The sequence below is a fragment of the Ovis canadensis genome, chromosome 25, assembly GCF_042477335.2.
Source record: "Ovis canadensis isolate MfBH-ARS-UI-01 breed Bighorn chromosome 25, ARS-UI_OviCan_v2, whole genome shotgun sequence".
Taxonomy (NCBI): Eukaryota; Metazoa; Chordata; class Mammalia; order Artiodactyla; family Bovidae; genus Ovis; species Ovis canadensis.
The window spans coordinates 55,582,549-55,607,022 of record NC_091269.1 but is presented as its reverse complement, the minus strand read 5'-3'; positions in this window follow the sequence as shown (position 1 = coordinate 55,607,022).

The window sequence follows — 24,474 nt, the reverse complement described above, 5'->3', positions numbered from 1 at the left end:
TAGTATGAACACAACCTTTATATGCACTGGGAAATCAGTAAATTTGTGTGACTCTTTAGTGTGATATTCCCTTTATTGCTATAGTCTGGAATTGAACTCCCAAATAATATTTCCAAGGTGTGCCTGTATCTTATGAATATTTTGAGCATCAAGTGTTGAACATGCAGCAGTGTATGTGATGTATAGGAGAAAAAGCCTTATTAATACCATTTCTTTTTCCTTATTGTGAAAGTGTAGGGACATATTTGGTGGCTTTATAGTCCTAAAGCAAGGAGAAGATATTAAAATACAACTAAGAAGACATGTTGCTTCAGGCTACAATTCTTATTTTCAAGTTTTATTAAGTATCTCTAGTATTCAGTCTAATACGAAGTCTTGTAGAACGGGGCTTGGATACTTTCCCTTCCTAAAAAGGGAGGTAATGATGGGTTTTAATTGCAACACAATTAGAGCTTTTGATATCAAATTAATTTTCAGTGATAGTGTTGATCTTGGCAGAGAGTGTAGAATTTATGAGATTAAAGCCCCGTGAGTATATACACATACTCCTATAGCTTTTTATGCAAATTGAAATTCATGCTTCATTTTCCATTTCTAGAATCAAAGATTAAGGATAATAAAGCTTTTTAACTTAGCTAAATTAGTTAAGTGCGTTTTATTACATCAACCCAGACTTTATCATTGGTCATACTTGGCAGAGTCTCCCCACTTTAAATGATTACTCAGAAGATAATAATTTCATGAAATTTGTTTGTGCAGATAATATGGAGATAAGGTTCTAAATTAAAATTACAGAGTTTTAATAAAATTTAGAGCCAGTATCTTACCTGTAACCATTAATATACTTATAAATCCCATGAGGCTAACCTAGTATGAATATTGAAAATCTTATATTTATTTAATGAACATATTTTGTATGCTTACCAATAAAAAAGGGTTTGATTCCAAAACACTTGTTACAGAAAAAAATAACAATGTATTTTATTTTGAATTAATACAATCAACATCTTAAAAATTTAGATCATTCAATTAAAACAACAGTATCATAACTATAATGAAACTATAAAAGCAATAATTATAAATATTGACAGAAGTAATTTGATATAATATTAATGTATAAATTCATCTCCAGAAGGATAGATATTTGTACTCATGTTATCAGAGGGACATAACTGGATAAGAAATATGAGACCTTTGAGATTTTATAGAATAATGAAATTTCATTTTTATTTTTAAAAATTTTATTTGTTTTTAATTGAAGGATAATTGCTTCACAATGTAGTGTTGGTTCTGTCTTACATCAACGTGGAATTTTATAATTTTACTTTTTATTTGAATGTATTTTTTTCATCTCTTCTATATTTAAATAGCTAATGCAGTCACATAGCTCAATGTTTAAAATATTCACATGTGTGTAGAGAAAGGACTTGCTCATACTCTGGAATTGCACTCAGATATCCTCTCCCTAAAAGCTTTGATAGAAAAACAACAGTTGCTGAACTATTTTTAAGTGCTAGGCACTGTCCTGAATCTTTTATGTCAGTTGCCTCAGTTATCCCTCAACACAACCTTTCAGTTGGCAACTGTTACTCCCCATTTCACAGATGAGGTAACAGGCTCTGTGCCAAGTCTAGTCTACCTTGGTATTCACCTGGAATTGGTTCCAGGATCCTAGGTGGAAGCCAAAACCCGTAGATGCTTCAGTTCTTTCTACAAAACAGCATGATACTCTTGGCTTTCCATATCTGTGAATTCCATGTCAGAAGACAGGGAGGGTTTACTGTAATTTATTCAAGGACTGGCAGTGACGGTGTTGGGAGTGGAACTCAGAAAATCGGGGCACTTATGTTAAATTTGACTTTCCCTGGTGGTTCAGACAGTGAAGAATCTGCCTGCAATTCAGGACTGGGTTTGATCCCTGGGTCGGGAAGATCCCCTGAAGAAGAGAATGACTACCCACTCCTGTATTCTTGCCTAGAGAATTCCATGGCTCTCATACCTCTTAACATATCATCAAACCAAACAGTGTTTCTTACATTTCATTTTAAAGAAGTATATATATATATATATATATATATATATATATATATATATATATAGGTATAATGACACATAATAAAATTTTATGAGCCTTGCCTTTTCTGTGTAACTATATGTATTTTAGATATTATCCAATATTATTGATTGAAGCACTTCTTTATTCTTTTGTTTTTTAAAGTATTCAGTAGAAAAAGTTAATTTTGTTGTTTGAAGCAACCAGTCCTGTATAGATGAAAATGATATGATCTCCAGTTATTTCCCATCATAAGTGATATTGCAATGATTATCCTGTGCACTTTACCATTTTGCACATATCTGAGTGTAAATGAGAGGACAAAATCCCATATGTAGAAAGGCTTAGTGAAAAGATATATGAATTTAAAATTTTTATTTGCTTTGCACAGAATTTTAAATTTTGATGCAGCCCATAGAGATTGTACCAGTTTTTACCCTGAATGTAATATATTTAGGTTTCTGTTTTCTTATACACTGGCCAACACTGTATATAAAACTATTGGTTCTGGGCCAGTGTTATAATAAAAAATATATATTATCTGGCATTTTAATTATTAAAACTTAGATATTCATTTTTAAGATTTCAGATGTACAAAAAAGTTGCAAAGATTTGCTAAATCTGCTATACATATCAATAGTATTCCTCAAATATTAATATCTTAAATAAACATAGTACATTTACCAAAACAGAATTTAATCTTAGATCAGTGTAAAGATATTTGCTTAATGCATTGTTGAAGTTTAGATAATGTATGTAAAACAGCTTTGTATCAGTTAATTTCCCCTGGAGAAGAGAATGGCTACCCACTCTACTATTTTTGCCTGAAGAATTCCATGGACAGAGGAGCCTGGCTGGTTACAGTCCATGGGGTCACAAAGTGTTAGACATGACTGAGTGACTAACACTTTCACTTTCAAGATTAATTTCAGAATTGTACACTGTGCCTTGATACCCTAGTCTCTTAATCTGGAATAGTTTCTATATATTCCCCCCCCCCCTTTTTATCACCTTGACATTTTTAAAGAGGACTAGACAGTTATTTTGTATGATTTAGGCTTGCCTAATATCTCTTTATGACTAAATATGGGGTAAGAGTACCTTAGAAGCAATGGTGTGTCTTTCATTGCATCACTAGGAATGTGATGTGGATTTGGTTCCTCTGCTTATAATTTCAAATTCGATCGCTTGCTTCAGATGGTACCTGGCATGGTTTCCACTGTATGGTAATTTTCCCTTTGTAATTATTGAGTGTCTTCTGGGAGATACCTTGAGACTATGCAGATGTTTTAAATCACACATTCATCCACTAATTTTAAAATCTATAAATGAAGGTAAATTATGATTATTTCTACTATTCATTCTATTGGGTTGGACAAAAAGTTTGGGCTTTCCCGTAATGTCACAAACTTTGTGGCCAACCTAATACACTGAGTAGAGAGAAACCTAAGGAAGAGTTTTCCTTTTTCTCCTATTTATTTATTGATTTACTTGTTGATATCAATTTAGACACATGGAAACTTATATTGTTGTATGATTAGCAGTTCATTATTTTCTTTACTTTTTTGATCAAATAGTCCTACATTTGACTTTATTGAGCTTCATCATACTAGCCCCTATAGCCTATTAACAAAGCCCCATTGTTTGAGAGTTTTCACTTTGCTTTTCTTTTATTATCAGTGAGATTGTCACCTAAATTTTATTTTCACTGAAACTTTAGCTTTTGTCCATTTTTCCATTTAGCTGTTCATTTTTCTTATTGATTAATAGAACTTCTGCTTGTAAGTAGGCAAGTAATTCTTTGTAATATGATTTGTGAAATATTTTATAGTTGATCATTCATAATTTAATTTTCTTCTGTTTTACATTCATAAATTTGTTTTTAATGTAATAAAATTTATCAAGTTTTTAAGCTTTCTGTGTTTTGTTGTGATAATTGGACAAGACTTTCCTACTCTTAAAACAGTTTTCCCTGTTCAACATACCTACATTTACTGGTGTTTTTTTAAATGTTTATATATTTGATCTGTTTGAAATTTATCTTAGTATAAGGTAAGTACCCTATAAATCTTTTTTCTCTAGATGATTACATTCAACTTAAAAAAATGCGCATTTATTATTTAATTCATCATTTCCTCATTTAAAATTCTACCTATATCTAATAACATTTTGTATGTATTTGGTTTTATTTTTTCTACTAATTTATATTTGTTGATGACTTTGTATCATGTTGTTTTATTTTTTCTAGTTTTACAGTGCATTTAAATATGCTCATTAGGTACCCCTCTTTTTACTTTTTCATATTATTCTTCTCATTTTCTTTATTTTTTCATATGAAATTTAGCTTAGTTTTGTTCAATTTAAAAGTAAATAATTATATCTGGAGTCATATTTAGTTAGGGAGAATTGACATTTGTGCATTGTATAAATATGTCATCTTATCCCAGATACAATAGTTTCTATATGTTCAAGTCTTTTTTGAGTCTGTTAAGAATGTTTTCAAAAATCCTTCATATTCAGAGAGTGTATTATTTATTAAGAAGTAGTTTATCACTGTTTAAATTATTTCAAGTAGAATGTATTCTCAATTTATGTTTTGTTGTTGTTCATGAAAGGAGATCTACTGATTTCTGCATATGGGTTTGTATCTAGAAATCTAATTGAATTTCTTCTTCATAACTCCTTTCATCTGCTGATTCATGGGTTTTCTAAATATAAATTCACATCAATAGCAAATAGTGAAAACTATTATTTTCTTTCTCATTTTCATGTCTAATTTCTTTTATGTGTCTATCTACAATAGCCAATACTTTCAAAATGGTATCATAACAGTGGTAAGAGTGGCCATCCTTGTCTTAGAATTCTGATGAGAATGCGTCTAATGTTTCCTTGGTAAGAAAAATATTAAGTATGGAGTAGAGATAGTTATATTTCATCATGCTTAAATAGCATCCATGTATCCTTATTTTATTTTTAATCAAAAAATGGTACAAATTTTATCTAAGGCCTTTCAACACCTATGGAAATAATCTATATCTTTTTCCTGTAGTCCCTCACCAGTGGTAAATAACCTGCCTGCCAGTGTAGGAGATGTAAGAGAAACAGGTTCAATCCCTGGGTTAGGAGGATCCCCTGGCAACTCACTCCAGTATTCTTGCCTGGAGAATCCCCTGGACAGAGGAGCCTGGCAGGCTACAGTCCAAAGGGCTGTCACAAAGTGTTGGGTATGACTAAAGTGACTTAGCATGTACTTAGCATAGTCCATCAACATTAAGAAAAAAATGACTAGGTTGTTTAATGATGAAACATTCTTACTGTGATGGAATAAATTTCACTTGGTTATGCTATGTGGTGTTATTTTAATATGTGGCTGAACTGTGTTTCATAATATCATAATAATGTTTGTTTTGCATTTTTAAACAAATTCTTTGTTGGTTTTTTATGTTATTGTAAGATTAGCTTCATAAAGGAGACTTGGTTGGTTTTCTTTATGTTATTGAGCATTTTAAATAGATTTGTAATTTTTTAATCTGTTAAAAGTTTTGCTAACACTTTCCTGAGAAAATGTCTGAGTTAGATTTTTGACATAGGATTAGCATTTTCACAACTCAGTTTTTCCATAGTGAATGGTCTATAAATATTCTGTTTGTCTTGGAATTAATTTAATTTAGTGAAAAATTTTAAAAATATTCCTTTTTTCACTGGGTCTTCAATTGCTTTTGCATAGTTGAACAGCATAGTTTCCTGTCAATCTTTTAATTTCCTCCAAATATCATGATTTTTCCCTCATTTATTATTTTATGAATTTGTGCTTCCGACTTCTGTGCTTTCTGGTTTATTGGTTTGCTCAGAGATTTGGTGTTGGTTTATTAGTTCGGCCATTTTTCTTATTTATAGTTGATTACATGCTGCTTTTATCTTTATTAAGTCTATCCTTCTGTCTTGGCTTATTTTGTTTTACTGTCTTCAATTAAACTTCATGCCTTCATCTCAAAGCTTCTGTTATGAATGGCTTTTACTGATTGACATTTTTAGGTATTCTACAATTTGGGTTTGGATTTTTCTTAAATTGTTTCAGAAAGATTTCTTTTTGTGATTTCCAGGTTTTAGGGACTTTTATATTGTTTTATTATTGCATTCTTTTTCCAGCTTTCTGATCAGAAAGAAAGACTATGAAGTCGCTCAGTCATTTCCGACTCTTTGCAACCCCACAGGCTCCAGCCTACCAGGCTCCTGTGTCGATGGGATTTTCCAGGCAAGAGTACTGCAGTGGGTTGCCATTTCCTTCTCCAGGGGATCTTCTGGACCCAGGGATTGAACCCAGGTCTCCCATATTGCAGGCAAAAATGCTTTACCATCTGAGCCACCAGGGAAGAAATAAGATAGTATCTTATTTCTACTTTGATATATATGGAGGCTTTATTCTTTGAGGCTTATTATTTGGTCAAATTTATTAATACTCTATACATTTCATAAAAAGGTGTAGTCACAGTTTTCAATAAACAAAGTATTAATGTTTATATTATTTTGAAGTTTTAAATAAAATTTAAAACCATTTTGTTAAATTCCAAAAATACATATTATGGTATTTTTAAAGAGATTACATGTAATTGGTGGATTATTTATTTTTTACAAAGTTTAAAATTTTAAATTCAGGAATATTACTTATTTCTGTTTATTCAAAATTTGTTTTACATTTCTTAGTTAAACCTTTTTTAGTTTGGTTTTGGTGTATTCATATATCCCTTGTTATTCTCTTTTAAATATTAGCTATTACATTTAGTATATATTAGATTATCTCAGTTTCATAAACAATTTAAATAAAAATTTAAAATAAGTATAAATATGATATTGTAACTTTTACTTTTCATAAACATACACATGCATATATATATATAATAATTTGAATTTGTTACATAGATTTTTTTAATATACTTTTACAATGAATTTGTTAAAGCAGTTCCCCTTTGATTGTCATTTACGTAATTTCCAACATTTTGTATCATAAACATTATATCCAGACAGAAATGGTTTTGTGTGCAAATATTTAAATGTGTATGCATACACACTCACGCATATACCTAGAAAATGCCAATTTAATTCCAAGGATCCATTTCAATCTCAGACTTCACATTTAAAATTGATAATATTAAGATCATGGATTCTCATTGCCACATTGCCCCTAAGAGACTTTATTTTGAAGAAATGTAGAAAAAAGATCTGCTTATCTTAGTTCTGTTTCTTTTCCATCCCTCAATGTGTTAGAATGAAGATGGGCGAGGGAATGGAATTCAGAACAGCGATAAAGATCATGTCTGTATATGGCAATATGTATGGAGTACATGACTTTTACATTTTAAGGTAGCTGTTTCCATGAAGCTATAGCAAAACACTCTCATTGTGTGCTTCTTTAGAATGTCTCCAGCAATAAAAAAGCCCCCCCCCCCAAAATGACTGCATCAGTTCAGCTACATCAAAACATCCTAATTTGTCAATATAAATAGTTACTATTATTGCTGTTAGCATTATTATTATGAATTTTCTTTTCTCTGTGATGTACTGTGTTTTGCATTTTCACTGCTTTCATCATGTATTATTATCATAATTAGAAAAACGCATTGCAATAAAAATGCAAGATTGTGAAGACACAGTTTGGAGATTTAGATGAGTAGTCGCTAGTCAACTCTGATCTCTACAACCCCTCTCACCCACCAAGACTCTGAAGGATGATCTGCTTAAGTAATCATAGGTAAGTTTGGCTTTATATCTAAGTATCTTTATGATATAGAGCTTCAGTTTGAGGGATTGTAGAGGCTTCAGGCTAAGCTGGTACACAGGCTAGTATTTGTTACCTTTCATTTCCCAACCTCTGTAAACAACTGACATATAATCTGTATATTTTGATCTAATCTGTAATGCCTCTCCCACAGAATTTCCCAGCCAGTTCTCAGATTGGACAAGTGGCCATTGCTTAGACACAAGGAGAGGGTCACAGGTCTGCTTCTCTTAAAAACTGTCCATTCAGGCTCCTCAGAGAGCTCGGAGGAGGAGGAGTCTGAGAAATGGCTGTAAGTTGCTGTGCTCTGCTGTGCTATGCTTAGTCGCTCATTTACGTCCAGTTCTTTGTGACCCCATGGACTGTAGCCCACCAGACTCCTCTGTCCATGGGAATTCTGCAGGCAAGAATACTGGAGTGGGTTGTCATGCCCTCCTCCACATGATCTACCCGACCCAGGGGTTGAACCCAAGCTTTGTACATTGCAGGCAAATTCTTTACCAGGGAAGCCCAAGCTGCTTTGCAGGTAGATTCCTTACCAGCTGAGCTACCAGGGAAGCCCAGATATAAGCAACACACATGAAATTTCATTGAGTGGGGTATGCTGAAGGTGATATGAAATTTTAAGACATTTTCAGGAATTGTTCAGGAAAAGTCAGAGAATGTCTGAGGTACTTTGCAGAACTTATTATTTACATTGTGGACAGTGACTCCCCTGGCTTATATTTATATCCATCATTCAGGATGTGTCTTATGGACATGCATGCTACTATCAAGAGTCAGGGGCCAAAATAACCTGAGCAAACAGTGAAGGAGAGTGATGGTTTGGTTCTGAGTTGTCACTGTTACAGAAAAGAGAAAGACTTCTTTTGCTTTAAGATAACATAATATCAGGACAGGGAGGCCTGGCGTGCTGCGGTTCATGGGGTCGCACAGAGTAGGACACAACTGAGCAACTGAACTGAACCCCACTTGGCGGTGCAGTTACTAAGACCCATTCATGAAAGAGGGGAAAGCACAGGGAATCACATTGAAGAGAGGATTTAGCACTGATCGAGGAGGTTTAGGTTCATCTTGACTCCAGACTGCAAGACAAACCTTCTTCTCAGGAAGATGAGGTGCAGATGCCCCCTTCTAAGTTGGCTGGAATCCATCTTTACAGAATAACCTCTCGTCAGGACCCCAGTTCCTGCCTTCCCACTGTTGAAAACAAGTCCCAGATGACATCTTCCTGAGCACGACAGCTTTCAGCTTTTCCCTTTTTTGTCTCTGGATTTATGCAGACACTGTTCCCCTACTCAAAATGCCTTTCCTTGCCTTGTTCTTAAAAGTGAAAGTGAAGTTGCTCAGTCATGTCCAACTCTTTGTGACCCTATGGATTGTAACCAGCCAGGCTCCCTCATCCATGGGATTTTCCAGGCAAGAATACTGGAGTGGGTTGCCATTTTCTTTTCCAGGGGATCTTCCTGACACAGGGATTGAACTCTGGTCTCCCGTGTTGCAGGCAAACTCTTTACCCTCTGAGCCACCAGAGAACACCTACTCATTGTTAAATACAGCATGACAACTCTAGTTGTCTAGAACCAGACCCCGAGGAAAGGGTCAGTTGCATATCATTTATTAAAGGAGTGTTTGTTTTTTTAAGGAAAATCTGGAAGAGAGTGAGGAAAGTGGTGGAGTGAAAGTGAAAGATTAGAGCAGTGATAATGATCTTGGATAATCTAGGAAGTCCTGATGCACAGGGGCCTCTGGATCCATTTCCACCTGAGACGAGGACTCTGATTTTTTTTGTTTTTGTTTTTGTTTTTAATTCTCAGAGCAGTCAGCCTTTAGCTATGGGAAGTCACCTCGCTAAGTCAGGACCTATAATCTGAGGGCATGCTCATAAAAAGGGGAAAGTCCTGAGTTCTTAGCAACAAATATTTATAGCAGCTGTCAGATGAGTGCACCAGCTTGGATAGCAGCCTCTGGTGGGAACACAAGCAGTGTCTTCCATGCTTGCTCTGAGCTATCATGTGTGTGGGGCTGGGAAAAGCAAATACCCCAAAAATGTTAGTGCAGAAAAATAAAAGGAATAGAAGTAAATTATGGAAGCCATTTAGTTTTCTTTTTGTTGTTCCATAAAGATTTTCAAATAAAGACAGCAACTTGGCCATCTCTTGAAGGTACTTATGTATTCACAGATCAACATTTTGCGTGTTTCAGGAAAGTAGATGTTTTCTCAATTAATATCCTCCAACTAAATGAAATTCTGCTTTTTTATAATGCTTTAGACACACTGCATTTTGTTTTCCAACTGAAAATAAATAATGCATTCATGGCATTTTTCAAGAAATGAATAGCTGTATTTTCACCAGATATCTCAAAGCACTTGCTGATAAAATTGAACCACGATTGAATAGGACAAAAGTAATTCCAATTTCACTAGATGGTATGCCTTTTTAAAGACAGACCTAAGGCACTAAACTAAGAGGAGATGAATCATCTTCTTCAAATATCTATTGGTTGATGAAAACAAAATTCATATGGATTTCCCTGGAACCTGTCCTGGGGTTTCATAATCACATTAACTGCTGAGACGTTTAGAGAAATGCTTCAATATCTACACATTCTGTATTTCCTACCACATTTTCAAGAAAATCTTTACTATCTTGGTAAATACTCTCTTTGGGTAATAAAAGAACAATATCCTAAAGCAACAAAAGATCTTAACTCTGTCACTGTCCCCATAGGACAAAGCTTATGAGCTCAGTGCAAATACAACTTGTATAGATAAAGAGAGGAATATTAGAATCAGGAACTAGTATTCTTAACATGTTTTTCATTAAAATTATGGATCTGAGAACACAATTTCCAAATAGAACCATTCTCTATTGTGCCCTTTTCACCAAAATCTAATAATTAATTGACACCAGGCATAGTGCTTTCCTCGTTAGATGTACATGAAAAGTTTTCTGTTTTCAGAGAACTCCAATAGCCACTTGCAGAGAAAAAGAGCGGTGACATCTACTTTTATTGAATTTTCTACCTTTTAGGTATGAAACTGCTTCAGGGAATGACTGAGTTTCCCCTACATTTCACTAAACAAATGCAAATTAATTTTTTTTTTGTTGTTGTTGTTGGTCATCACTGGGACCTGAATTCCCCCACCCTGAGATCTAATAGAGGATCAGCATTCTGGAGAATTCCCACTGTTTGGTGGTTACTAGGTCCTCCCTGGAAACTCTCAAGGTAGAGATTGTTCCAATCTATTGTATGTCACTTCAACACTGCTGCCTGGGCCCCGTATGAAACATATTTGAGTCATAGGATACCTGGGGGCTGCCAGGACCTCCCATGTCCCTGCTCAGCTTCTCCTTGACCATTGTCTATTCACTGCCTCTGAAATCTCGCCACCTTGCCAAAGAGCTGCCGCCAAGGACCTTGTGTGTCTTGCCCTTCAGTCTGGTGCCCTCAGTGGCGCTCTCTCCTCATTACTGCAGCAAAAGCTCTATCTCCTGTCACTCAACCTGTTTCCCCCTCTGTGATCCAGCAACCCTGAGCTTCCTGAAGTTCCTTACAAACACCTAGTTGATCTCCTGCATCTGTAATTTTTTCAGTGACAGTGATTAAATAGATTTCATAGGCAGGGATAGATCTTCACTTTATGTATTTTTGGCTGTGCTGGATCTTCCTTGCTGCAAGGGCTTTATTGAGTCATGACTAGCAGGGGCTACTCTCTGGTTGTGATGGAGAGGCTTCTTACTGTGGTGGCTTCTCTTAGTGTGGGCTCTATAGGGTGCACGGGCTTCAGCAGTTGAGCCATGAGGGCTCAGTAGTTGCGGCTTGTGGGCACTAGAACACAGGCTCAGTAGTTGTGGTTCACGGGCTTAGCTTGGAGGTATTCTTGACAGACTGACTCCACATATGGAATTTTAGGGATCAAACCCGTGCTCCCTGCATTGGCAGATGGATACTTAACCACTGGATCACCAGTGAAGTCACTTAACTTGCTTTCAACTGAACACAGGATAAAGAGACAAAATGGAGCCTCATTCAAGATACCTCCAAACTCCAGTTTCCCAGCTGGGTTAGATGCCCTAGCTCGTGGCTCATTTATCTTTACTTATTGTATTATAATTATGCCAGCCTGAACAATTTATAAGCCTAAGCTCTTCCAGACACCATGCAGGTTATAGAGTAGAGCTTCAAATAAGAGTGGAGAGATAAATGAAACTCAAATGACTAAAAGATCTTAACTACACCAGTGATCTGAAGAATCTTAGCACAACTCCCTACTAATAAAATACCTGATACTTTTTCTGTATTTTCTCTTTAGTGTCCCAAACCAATAAAACAAAACGGGAGTTATCTTTATATTGTGATTTTTCTTACCATCAAGTCTCTCTCATCTGTTGATTGCTCACAAATAAGCTGTGATGTATAAAATGGGAAAGCATTTTTCCCACTTGATCATTGTATAGAATGAAAATGGTATGCCTCTTGAATAAAAGGAGGATATTCTGGGGTGTATTCTAAGGAATAAAGTCTTAATAAAAAATAGCCATTATAAATCATAGGAAGATGTTCAAATGTATTAGTAATTAGAAAAATTGAAGTGTAAATATAATGAGATTATTTTAGTCTGAATAGTGGACAGAAATTACAGTGCTGGATACTGCCAAATGTTGGCAGGGATGTGGGCATTTAAGAGTCTTCGAGCGTGTTTGGTGGTCATGAAGTCTAGTGTAGCCAGTCAGCTTATATACCTTATGCAAAGTATCAATACATTGCATATATCCTCTTCAGACATTCGGTCCTGCTCCTGGATATATCGCTTTCATATCTCCTATGGACAGGAGTCTCTTAGTGAATGTAAATAAATATTCAACGTCCCTTTGTCTTTAACGGTAGAAATTGGAGTCCACGTGAAAGACGTGCATGACCAACTGCAACGCTTGGATAACGCCTATCTTACAGAGACTCTGTGAGCATTAAATGAGTCACTGCATGAAAAGCACTTAGCTAAATGCCTGGGAAATAGTAAATGCTCTCTAACACTAGTTATTACTCATTTTTATTATTCAAATTAGTGACACATGCAAATAAAGTGCCGCTTGACATAAATGGATTCTAATAAAAATAATATACATCAACCCCCTCAGATTTGTTGCTGTGGAATGAGGGGGAAATAGGGATTAAATAGGGATAAAGGCATAGCTATCACAAGAGAAGGTCATGTGTCAGAGACTGAGGAATATCAATAAACTGTGCACCAGAGTTCCAAGAAGATTAAAAGATTAAAGGGTTTGCTTATTGGGAGCATGTATGTTAAAGGTGATTTCAGCTTTAAGTGGAATATTGTCCAGTTGAAAGTGACTTAAAGGATGTGTTACTATCACTCAAAATAGACATTTGGAGGTAGTAGTCCCAGACTCAGTTTAGTTCGGCTGCTGCTGCTAAGTCGCTTCAGTCGTGTCCGACTCTGTGCGACCCCATAGGTGGCAGCCCACCTGGCTCCCCCGCCCCTGGGATTCTCCAGGCAAGAACACTGGAGTGGGTTGCAAGTGCTGTTATTCTTCTGCCTCCAGTCTTTAAAGCTTTGGCTTTCACAGTCTCTCTGACTTTGCTGTCCACATCATAAGAGATGCCATACCTCAGGGTCCAAATGGTAGGGAAAGGAGAGCAGTCAGGACATCTGTATTTTAACCAAGAGGAAAACATGTCCAGAATCTCCACCACTAGCAATTACATTGTAAACTCAGATCAAACCCTTTACTCAAGATGGATTAGAGACTCAAGGCACAGTTGTGAGGAAAGCAAATCTAATGTGGGAGGTTGGCAGCCCCTCTGACAGAAACTTTTTCTTTTAAAAGGCAGAAGTGGGTGGGAATAGCTCCTGGGAGGTCACCTAGAGTATCTGCCCTATGAGGGTGAGGAAATAGAGTATATAAAGAATGGTCAGCCTTATAGTACTTGAGTTAAAATCATCAGTTTACCATTTACAGACCTTCAACCTTATGGAAATGTTTCAACATTTCTGTACCTTATTTTCCACATCTTTGAGAAATGAGTAATAATGTCCACCTCGTAAACATGCACTGAATAAATGTTGGTTGTTCTTACTGTTATTTAAGCAGTTGAGGGGTTTGTAGTCTTTTGGTTCTCCATTAGAATTCCAAGATTGACATTTATTTGCAGTAGCTATTCGTATGCACACATACTCTTACTCCACGATGATATTGTCAGATATCCCTTAAGAGATGTGGCTTCCCAAGTGGTTCAGTTGTAAAGAACCTGCCTGCCAATGCAGGAGACACAGGTTTGATCCCTGGGTCAGAAAGATTCCCTGGAGAAGGAAATGGCACCCTACTCCAGGATTCTTGTCTGGAAATTTCCATGGACAGAGGAGTCTGGTAGGGAACGGTCCATGGGGTTGCGGAGTCAGACATAACTGAAGGATTGAGTATATCCCTTAAGGGGCAATGTCTTCTGTTGCCACAACCATCAAGGAGTATGAAGAGGTCTATAGAAAAGTAATTAGTACCTGATATAGGCCAGGGATGCTGCTAAACCTCCTGCAATGCATAAGATATCCTCCACAACAGAGAACTGTTCAGTCCAAGATGCTAATATTGTAAAGATTAAGAAACCCTTTTATGTACATAACTCAGAATACTAGAGTGGATAGCCGTTCCCTTCTCCAGGGGATCTTCTAGACACAGGAATTGAACTTGGGTTTCCTACATTGCAAGCAGATTCTGTACCATCTGAAACACCAGGGAAGCCCATGAGACTACCATAGGTAAAAACTGTACATTTTAACCACTTATGTTAAACCACAACTAATGTCTATAAAACGGAGGTAACGATTCCTTCTTTATAGCATTGTTGAGAAGATTAAAGACTCAACAGGTGTACAAAATGCCAAAGAGAGTGAACTAACAGTTCACTTCACTGTGGCTCAGTTTCTTTGGCTATATAAGGTGAAAATAATGTTTCATTGTAAAATCACTGTGAGGATTAAATAAAATGTGCTTGGGGGTCCCAGCACACAGTAGGTAATGTTAAGTATGAGCCACTTTTTTCTTCCCTTCTCATTAATCTTCAAGACAGAACCTTGATCCTTATAGGTGATTAGGTAGTGAAGGAACTACTGAGAAAAAGTACCATAGCACAACCTAAAGAAATGCTTGGATCCCTAGAGATGAGAAATTTTTTCATCATTCAGTTGTTGCAAGACACTGCTTATGAATTGCATTAAATCAATCATGTTGGAATAAAATTTGTACAGTTCCAGACTTAAAGGCATGAATTATAGGAAAATTAAAAAAAAAAAACATTTCCTATCCTATTTTCCATTTGATTTTTACATGATCATTACTTTAGTGGCATTTGCAACAGTTAGTAACACAGAAGTTTGACATGCTTACTGGTCAATGCTCTATAAACACCATTGTACATATTTACTTGTATAAAACCCCATATTATTCATGTAATGAGACTTAGTAATAAAAGAGCCAGCAGTGATTCATTCCTCTGTGTTACTTCATGCAGTGCACTTCTGAGGTCTGAAATAATGGAAAGCATCTTGTTTCAAAAGGAAATATTGCAGAGAGGAAAGGCACTATCAGAGTGCTGGTAGAAATCAAATGAAAGTCGAGGCTAATAAAAGCTCTGCAGCTTGACCTCACAGACATCCCCACACCTTGCAGTTTTGAATTCAAACAAGGGGTAATGGTCAACATAAACCATGCTCAAATCCTGTTACCACTTAAAGATTTCAAAATTGCTAGCCAATAAAATAGAAGAGAAACTGTGCATCCACATGCAGGAAATAAAGATAAAAATTGGTTGAAAAATGCAGTGGTTAGCACTGGGATGTGGGGATGGGGGCAGGGGAGCTCAAGATGAAGTACCAGATACCAGCAGTAAAGTATAAGGGAAAAGCTCACTGTAGCCCATCTAATTGCCATGGAATCAAGCCAGTGGGGTTAATGAAACCAGCCTGAGTTTTAGTGTTTCATCTTTTGCTATTTCCACTCTGTTTAGTTTGTTTTATATCTTCTGTAATGATTATGAAGACAGACATCCAGGAAAATGAGAAACAGGAAAAACATATGAAGTACCTACTATTATTAGTTGACAAAATGCTTGTTAATGAATTTCTGTTTTCCTTCCGTTTCTGTTGATCTTTAGGGTTAGAGAATTTAGATACCACTGCCATCACCTCCTGTAAGTATTTAGATAGATACATTTTCCCCTTAAGAATTATACCTTATAATGAGCTAAAACATATTTCTTGTTTTTTTTTTTTTTGTTTGTTTCTGTTCTGTTCATTGGTCCTATTTTTAACACTTGACTTCACATGACAGAACTTGAGTAATTTGTAGAAAAAATCCATATTCCTGGTACATTATCCTCTCTCCTGGCTAAACATTCGGGTTCCTTGTGATAGGTCAAGTGCTGACTGTATTTTCAAATTTTTCCAGGTATTTCATATTTTCTTAGGACAATCATACTCTGAAGTAAAAGAAGGGTTTTAAGGGTGGCCTAGAGCGGTACTTCTTAACTTTAAATGTGCATTCCAATCACTGGACGGTCTCCTTTACATTTAAGTATAATTGATTTACAATGTTGTGTTAATTTCTGCTCTACAGCAAAGTGATTCCATTATACATATATATGTACATTTAAAATATTATTATATTTGATCATAGGATATTGAATACAGTTCCCTGTGCTCTACAGTGGGGTCTTGCTTATCTATGCTATGTACATACAATTGCTTACACCTGCTAACCAACAACCTCTCACTGACCCTTGCCTCAATCTCCTCCCCCTTGGCCACCAAAAGTCTATTCTCAATGTCTGTAAGTCTGTTTCTATTTCATAAATATGTTCATCTGTGTCATATTTTAGATTCTGCATGTATGTGATATAATAAGGCATTTGTCTTTCTCTTTCTGACTTACTTCACTTGGGATGATAATCTCTAGTTGTATCCATGTTGCCACAATGGCATTATTCATTCTTTTTTATGGCTGAGTAGTATTCCATTGCATTATATTCGCAATGGAAATATATCCATTTCTTCTTTATCCATTCTTCTGTTAATGGACATTTAGATTGTCTTCATGTTTTAGCTGTTTGAATAGTGCTGCTATAAACATAGTGGGGCATGTATCTTTTTGAATTATAATGTTGTCTGGGTATATGCTCAGAAGTGGGAATCTTGGATCATATATTATCTATTTTTAATTTTCTGAGGAGTCTTTGCACTATTTTCCATAGTTGCTGCACTAATTTATATTCCCACCAACAGTGTAAGAAGCTTCCCTTTTCTCCACATTGTCCCCAGCCTCTGTCACTTGCAGACTTCTTAATATACAATTTTATTTACCGTTGGCTGTGCTGGGTTTTTATTGCTGTATGGGCTTTTCTCTATTTGCGGCAAGTCGTGGCTGCTCTCTAGGTGTGGGGCATGGGCTTCCCATTGTGGTGGCCTCTCTATTGTGGAGCACAGACCCTAGGAAACAGCGGCTCAGCAGTTGCAGTTCCCCTGCTCTCGAGCACAGTCTTAGTTGCTCTGCAGCATGTGGGATCTTCCTGGATCAGGAACTGAACCTGTGTCTCCTGCATTGGCAGGCAGATCCTTTACCACTGAACCACCAGAGAACCCCTTGTAGACTTTTTAATGATGGCCATTTTGACTAGTGTGAGTTGGTACCTCATTGTGGTTTTGATTTGCATTTCTCTAGTAATTTGTGATGTGGAGCATCTTTTCAGATGCCTAAGAGCCATCTGTAGTTTTTCTTTGGAGAAATGCCTGTCTATGTCTTTCTTCTGCCCATTTTTAGATTGGGTTGTTTTGTTGTTGTTGTTGAATTGTATAAGCTGTTTGTATGCTTTGGAAATTAAGCCCTGTTGGTCACATCATTTGTAAATGTGTTCTCCCATTCTGTAGATTGTCTTTGCATTTGTTTATGGTTTTCCTTTGCAAAAGCTTGTAAGTTTGATTAAGTCCCATTTGTGTATTTTTGTTTATTTCTATTGCCTTAGGAGGCTGCCCTAAGAAAGCATTGGTATCATTTATATCAGGATATTTTGTCTGATCTGTTCTAGGAGTTTTATGGTGTCATGTCTTTAAGTCTCAAGCCATTTTGAATTTATTTTGTGTGTTGTGAGAGAGTGTTTTCTAACTTCATTGATTTACATGAAGCTGTCTTACTTTCTCAATACCACTTGTTGAAGAGACTTTCCCGTTGTATATTCTTGCCAAGTGGGATTCATCCCAAGTGCACAAGAGTGATTCAGCATATGCACACCAATCAGTGTGATGCATCACACCAACAAAAGAGGAAAACCACATGATCCTTTCAACAGATGCAGAAGAAAACATTTGACAACGTTTTGACATCCATTTACTATAAAAACTGTTACCAAAGTGGACACAGAGGAAACATAACTCGACATAATCAAAGCTATGTGAGACAAACCCACAACCAATATAATGTTCAATGGTGAAAAACTTAAAGCCTTCCTTCTAAAATATGGAACAAGGTAGGATGCCCACTCTCACCTATTTGGCATAGTATTGTAAGTCCTAGACTTAGCTGTCAGACAAGAAAATGAAATAAACATCCAAATTGGAATGGAAGAAATACAATTGTCATTATATGCAAGTAACATGAAACTATACATAGAAAACCCTAAAGATCTCACACAAAAAATATTAGAGCTGATATAAATTATATAATTCATATTATAAAAATTATGTAATACAGAAATGAATTTTGCAAGATATCAGGATAGAAGATCAACATACAAAGGTTGCATTTCTTTACACTAACATTGAAATATCAGGAAGGGAATGTAAACAAACAATACTGTTTAAAAATATACTCCAGAAGATAAAATCTTAGAAATAGACCAAGTATTTTATTCCTAACCAAGCAGGTGAAAGTTATATACACTGAAAACCATGAAACATTAATAAAAGAAACTAGAGACAATTCAAAGAAATGGAAAGATATCCCATGCTCTTTGTTTGGAAGAATTAATATTGTTAAAGTGGCCATATTACCCAAAGCAAATTACAGATTTAACAAGATCCCTATTAAATTACCCATGATATTTTTTCACAGAACTAGAGCAAAATTCCTAAAATTCCTAAGGAATCATAAAAGAGCCAGAATTGCCAAAGCAATCCTGAAGAAAAAGAACAAAGCCAGAGGCATAATCATCCCAGATCAAACATACTACAAAGCTACAGTAATCAGAATGGCATGGTATTGGCATAAAAACAGATATATGAAATAGAATAGAGAGCCCAGAATTAAACTCACACCCCTATGGTCAATTAATCTTTGATAAAGGGGGCCAGAATACACAATGGGAAGTCTTGTTAAGGTGCAGATTCTGCTTTGCTAGGTATGTGAGGCTCTAAATTTTTTTTTCAAGCAAACTGCTCTAGCATGCTAAAGCTGCTAGTTAACCAACAACTAATTGAGTAGCTATGGTCTAGCGATGCAGAGTAGAATATATTATTAATTTCCTCATTCCGAGTACTATTCATCTGTGAATGCAGCATAAGACACACATTTGTTGACTCATATGAAAGAATTCCATCACCTTTCCTAGACTCCTGGGCAGTAGTGAAAGTGAAGTGAAGTGAAGTCGCTCAGTTGTGTCCGACTCTTTGCGACCCCCGTGGATTGTAGCCTATGAGGCTCCTCTATCCATGGGATTTTCCAGGCAAGAATACTGGAGTGGGTTGCCATTTCCTTCTCCAGGAAATCTTCCAGGAATCGAACCCGGGTCTCCCGCATTGTAGGCAGACGCTTTATCGTCTGAGCTACCAGGGTACTAGGGTTGTTTAAAAAATACATGTATTTATTCATTTTGTTTTAGCAGTATTGTATATTCTCAAGAACATAAACCTTACTACTAAGGTAAATATCTCATCATCATTCGTTACTCAGGACAACCATTGGAACATTTTGGTTGGTAACTGGTGGTTACTTACAAAACTACTTCCTTTGCAATTGGTGCCAATTAGGCTTTAAATTTTAATGTAAAATTCACTATCTTCTGGCACTAAACTTATCTCCAAGGAATGGCAATACCATACAGCAAGTGTTCACAAAATAGAAACTTTGGGAAATTACTTGATATTTCCTTCATTTCATATTCTTAGTCAATCACTTTATTGCCAAGACCAGATGATTATACTACCTAAGTAGCTTGAAGTATTACACATAGGGCTTGCCAGGTAGTACAGTAGTAAAGAATCCACCTGCCAGTGCAGGAGATGAAAGAGATGTAAGTTTGACCCCTGGGTCAGGAAGATTCCCTGGAGAAGGAAATGGCAACCTTCTGCAATACTCTTCCCTGGAAAATTCCATGGACAGAGGAGCCTGGCAGGCTATATAGTCCCTGGAGTTGCAAAGAGTTGAACACAACTGAGCACATAGCACATTACACACACTACAGATCTTAAAGATTACTTTCACTAAGAAGCCTTCCTACTTCTCCTACCATCCACATCCACAACCACAGCTACACCTAACCAGTTGACCCCTTATGCTCAATTCTTTGAGCTACCCATGCACCTCCTCTCTTCATCTTAGCATATTTATTACTATAGAGGTTTTATATGTTTTCTTCATCCATCATCACCCCTAGTCCCAGAAGATAGTCTAGAATATAGAGAAGAACCTAATAAGAATCTTTGAAGGACGGGGCAAGAGAGGGGTGTGGGATTAAGAAATACAAGCTGTTATGCATAAAGTAGATACCCAACTAGGGTATATTACAAAGCACAAGAATTACAGCCATTTTCTTGTAATAACTTTTGTTGATGTTTAAGCTGTAAAAATACTGAATCCCTATTCTATACACCTGAAACTAATATAATATTGTAAATCAACTATACTTCAATTTTAAAAATCTGTTGAATATTTAGTAAATATAGAAAAAACCCTGTGCTTGGTTTAGTATTGTCTGTCCTTATCTAGGTGAATTACATTGACGTTCACTTGGAATGAAGCCCAACTGGAGACTTCAATAAAGTCCCAATAACTTTATTTTCCAATTTGGAATGCTTTTCTGTAAGTGGAGATCATTAAAACTGACTTTTTCTATTAATATTTGAAATCTTTTTAAATGGTGCTTTAACCTGAATAATGTTAGTGGAGAGCATTCATAAACAAAATCTCTCACTCTTAACCAAAAATAATAATAATAATAATAATAATCACACCTCAACATATTTTAGATCTTAAAAGATTGTACTGAAGCAGTTTTTAGTGATCCTTTAGTGAACCTACGTGCTTTTCTGAATCTTCTTTATCTTTGCTCTCACTCACACAAGCTCACATACAATGTTGTGCTGAATGCTGACACAAGCTGGTCATGAAGATTGGAAGCAAAGAGTAAAGTAATCAACTATACCAGTTTGCCCAGTATGGCAAAGAATTTGCCTGCAATGCAGGAGACCCAGGTTCAATCCCTGGGTTGGGAAGACCCCCTGGAGAAGGGAAATGGCAACCCACTCCAATGTTCTTGCCTGGAGAATTCCATGGACAGAGGAGCCTGGTGGGCTACAGTTCATGGGATCACAAAGAGTTGGACACAACTGAGCAACTAATACATTCACTTTCACTAAGGACTTCTTATGGGCTTCTCTGGTGGCTAAGGCAGTAAAGAAATCTGCCTCCAATGCAGAAGACCTGGGTTCAATCCCTGGAGAAAGAATGTCCCCTGGAGAAGCAAATAGCAACTTATCCCAGTATTCTTGCTGGAGAATTCCATGGACAGGGGAGCCTGGTTGGCTACAGTCCATGAGGTCACAAAGAGTCAGACACGACTGAGTGACTTTCACTTTAATCTCTTTAAGGGTTTCTTAAGACATGGGATTTCAGTGCTAGAACCAAGACACTCTTTGGCAAATTAGGATGGTTGGTCATAAGAGCCAATGTTGGGTGAATCTGGGACCTACCATTCTCTTATAATATCAGCCTAGCTCCAACTTCCGCCTTGGGCCTGTTTAAGGAAGTCACAATAACTGGGATAGCTGCCTTCTAGATAAAAATTAGATATTTGAGTTGGAAAGTTTTCCTGTCCAATCTACCCTTCCACAAAATTAATTCCTTGTGACCTTGTATTAGGATCATTGCTCTCAGAAGGTCAGCCACAGCAGAAAGATATCTCTTTAAAAAAAATGTTGAAGACTTATTTTCTGCTATTTATGAAGAACCAGATTCTATCCTTTTCTGTAATATCAGTCATGGCAGCCATCTGATGGTAATAATTTAACCATCTGCAACTGCAGTCATTTAGTAAACTGTTTGCAAAAAATAAGCCATAAAATGAAATGCAAATTGGATGAATTCAGAGGCACATATTTCTCTAATTAATATTGCTTCCTTAGGGAATTACAGGTTCCTTTTGGCAACATTCATTTTACTGAAATCTTCTCTGGAAATACCATTTAAAGAGTGGAACATTAAGTTTTTAGAAGGCAATGTGATTTCTTTGAAAATGTCTCTGCCTTAAGTCAGTATTTTCAAAACAGGGCTCTTTTAAGAGTGGAAGTTTAGGTATAGAGTCTGTTCTCAAAAGAGAAAAAAATAAAAATGGAATGGCTTCCTAATGTCTAGTGGATGAAATTCAAAGTGCTTAATCTGGCTTTTCTTTGAAAAGAAGCCTGAAAATAACCACCCCCAAATCTTTTTCACCATCTCCCTAGAAACTTTCTCCATTTCTTCCTGGTAGGTCAACAGTTCTTCAGATTCTACTGTGTCTTGTACATGGTATGCACTCAGTAAATAAAGATCAGATGGATGTATAAATGATGGAAAATAAATGGGATCAAGCTTTTACTCATGAATTGCTCCTTACACAGAGTATGTTCCCTCTTCCTATTTATGAACACTCATCTTTTTAACTAGAACTTCTCTTTTAATTCTAACATGTTATAATTTAGCAAACTATTGTTCAAAGTGTTTGCATGTATGGTTGAAGCTATGTGCTTTTAAATTTTTTCCTTCATGCTTCTAGCAGCCATCTAGACCTAAAGCTCCTTGAGGGAAACATTCACAGTGAATGCTGCTGAATGTTTAGAACGTTTATCCCAGAACTGGTCATGTTATCATTGTCAAGATGATAGATTATCTTTGATTCTTCCCCTCTCATGTACTGCTGTGTGCCTCCTCTTTTTTCTAGCTTAAACATACTCCAAACTTGGCCTCTCCTTCCCAGAGGACTGCACATAGAAAATCTGTCTCTCTGTACTCTCCATTTTTTCCTATTTTACTTCCTAACCCAAATTCCAAGAATTTGATTAAATCATTGAAGTTCACAAAAAATTTAATGGTAAAAAGGAAGTTATTTTATTTTTTTAAAGCCATTGTTAAACTAAATACCAGAGAAGGCAATGGCAGCCCACTCCAGTACTCTTGCCTGGAAAATCCCATGGATGGAGGAGCCTGGTGGGCTGCAGTCCATGGGGTCGCGAAGAGTTGGACACGACTTCACTTTCACTTTTCACTTTCATGCATTGGAGAAGGAAATGAGAACCCACTCCAGTGTTCTTGCCTGGAGAATCCCAGGGACGGGGGAGCCTAGTGGGCTGCTGTCTATGGGGTCGGCATAGAGTTGGACATGACTGAAGCAACTTAGTAGCAGCAGCAGCAAACAAAATACATCTCTATATAGTAAATGTTCAAGCACTGGTAATTGATAGCTTCCAAACAGTTTGATGAGGTAGAAGAATAAATGTGTGTGTGTGGGCACACTTTCCATAGGAAAACATATTTCTCTTTTTCCAATAGTAAACTCTGAAACGTGAATAAGAATAAGGAGTAGTGAGAGGACATGGGTTGATAGTGGCTAGTAGTAAAGAAGAATCTTAATTGAACCATCAATTATCTGAATTGTTAGTGGCAAGGAGTAAGGTTTGCCATGTTTTGGCTTTTATTAAAAAAGTAAGAAATTTAAGGGAACAAAATAGCCACAGGAAGATCCTTTTTTCAGTTCTTGGGAGTGCTGTGCTGAGGTCAGAATAAAGTCACTTAATTGCCTACATTTTCTATGTCCCAAGTTCTGGCAGTTGGAATAGATGTCCTAAATGATGACCCTGAATCCCAACGTGGGCTGTAATGATGAGACAATGAGATAATGTCGGTGAACCCATTTTGTGCATTATAGCACACTGGAAATACAAAAGAAGTTTTTTTAATGCATACCTGTATCTAAAAATTAACATTTCTTTGTAAAATTATTACTTGCTCTTTACAGAATTACTTAATGTGAGTAGATAACTATGTTTTAAGAATGCTACAGAAAATTTTCCTGAAAAGATCAGAGATCTGCCTAAATCACTTCCATTATTCCTTGTACCGCTGACATTTCATAATATATTGTAACATGAGTGAGGGAAATACTATTTCAATAATTAGACTCTTGAATAGGAAACATATGTAATTAATTCCTACTAGCATCCCACCTGACTTTTTCCAAGCAATTTAGTCTGGAAGCTTTCCAGATTCTGTGATCTAATTGAGGGAATGTTCATCAATGTGGGAGTATAAATCAGTTTTAGTTGAGTCCTTCTCCGTACCTGATCCTCCCTTCTCATTGGCCACTGTTTTCTCCCACAATG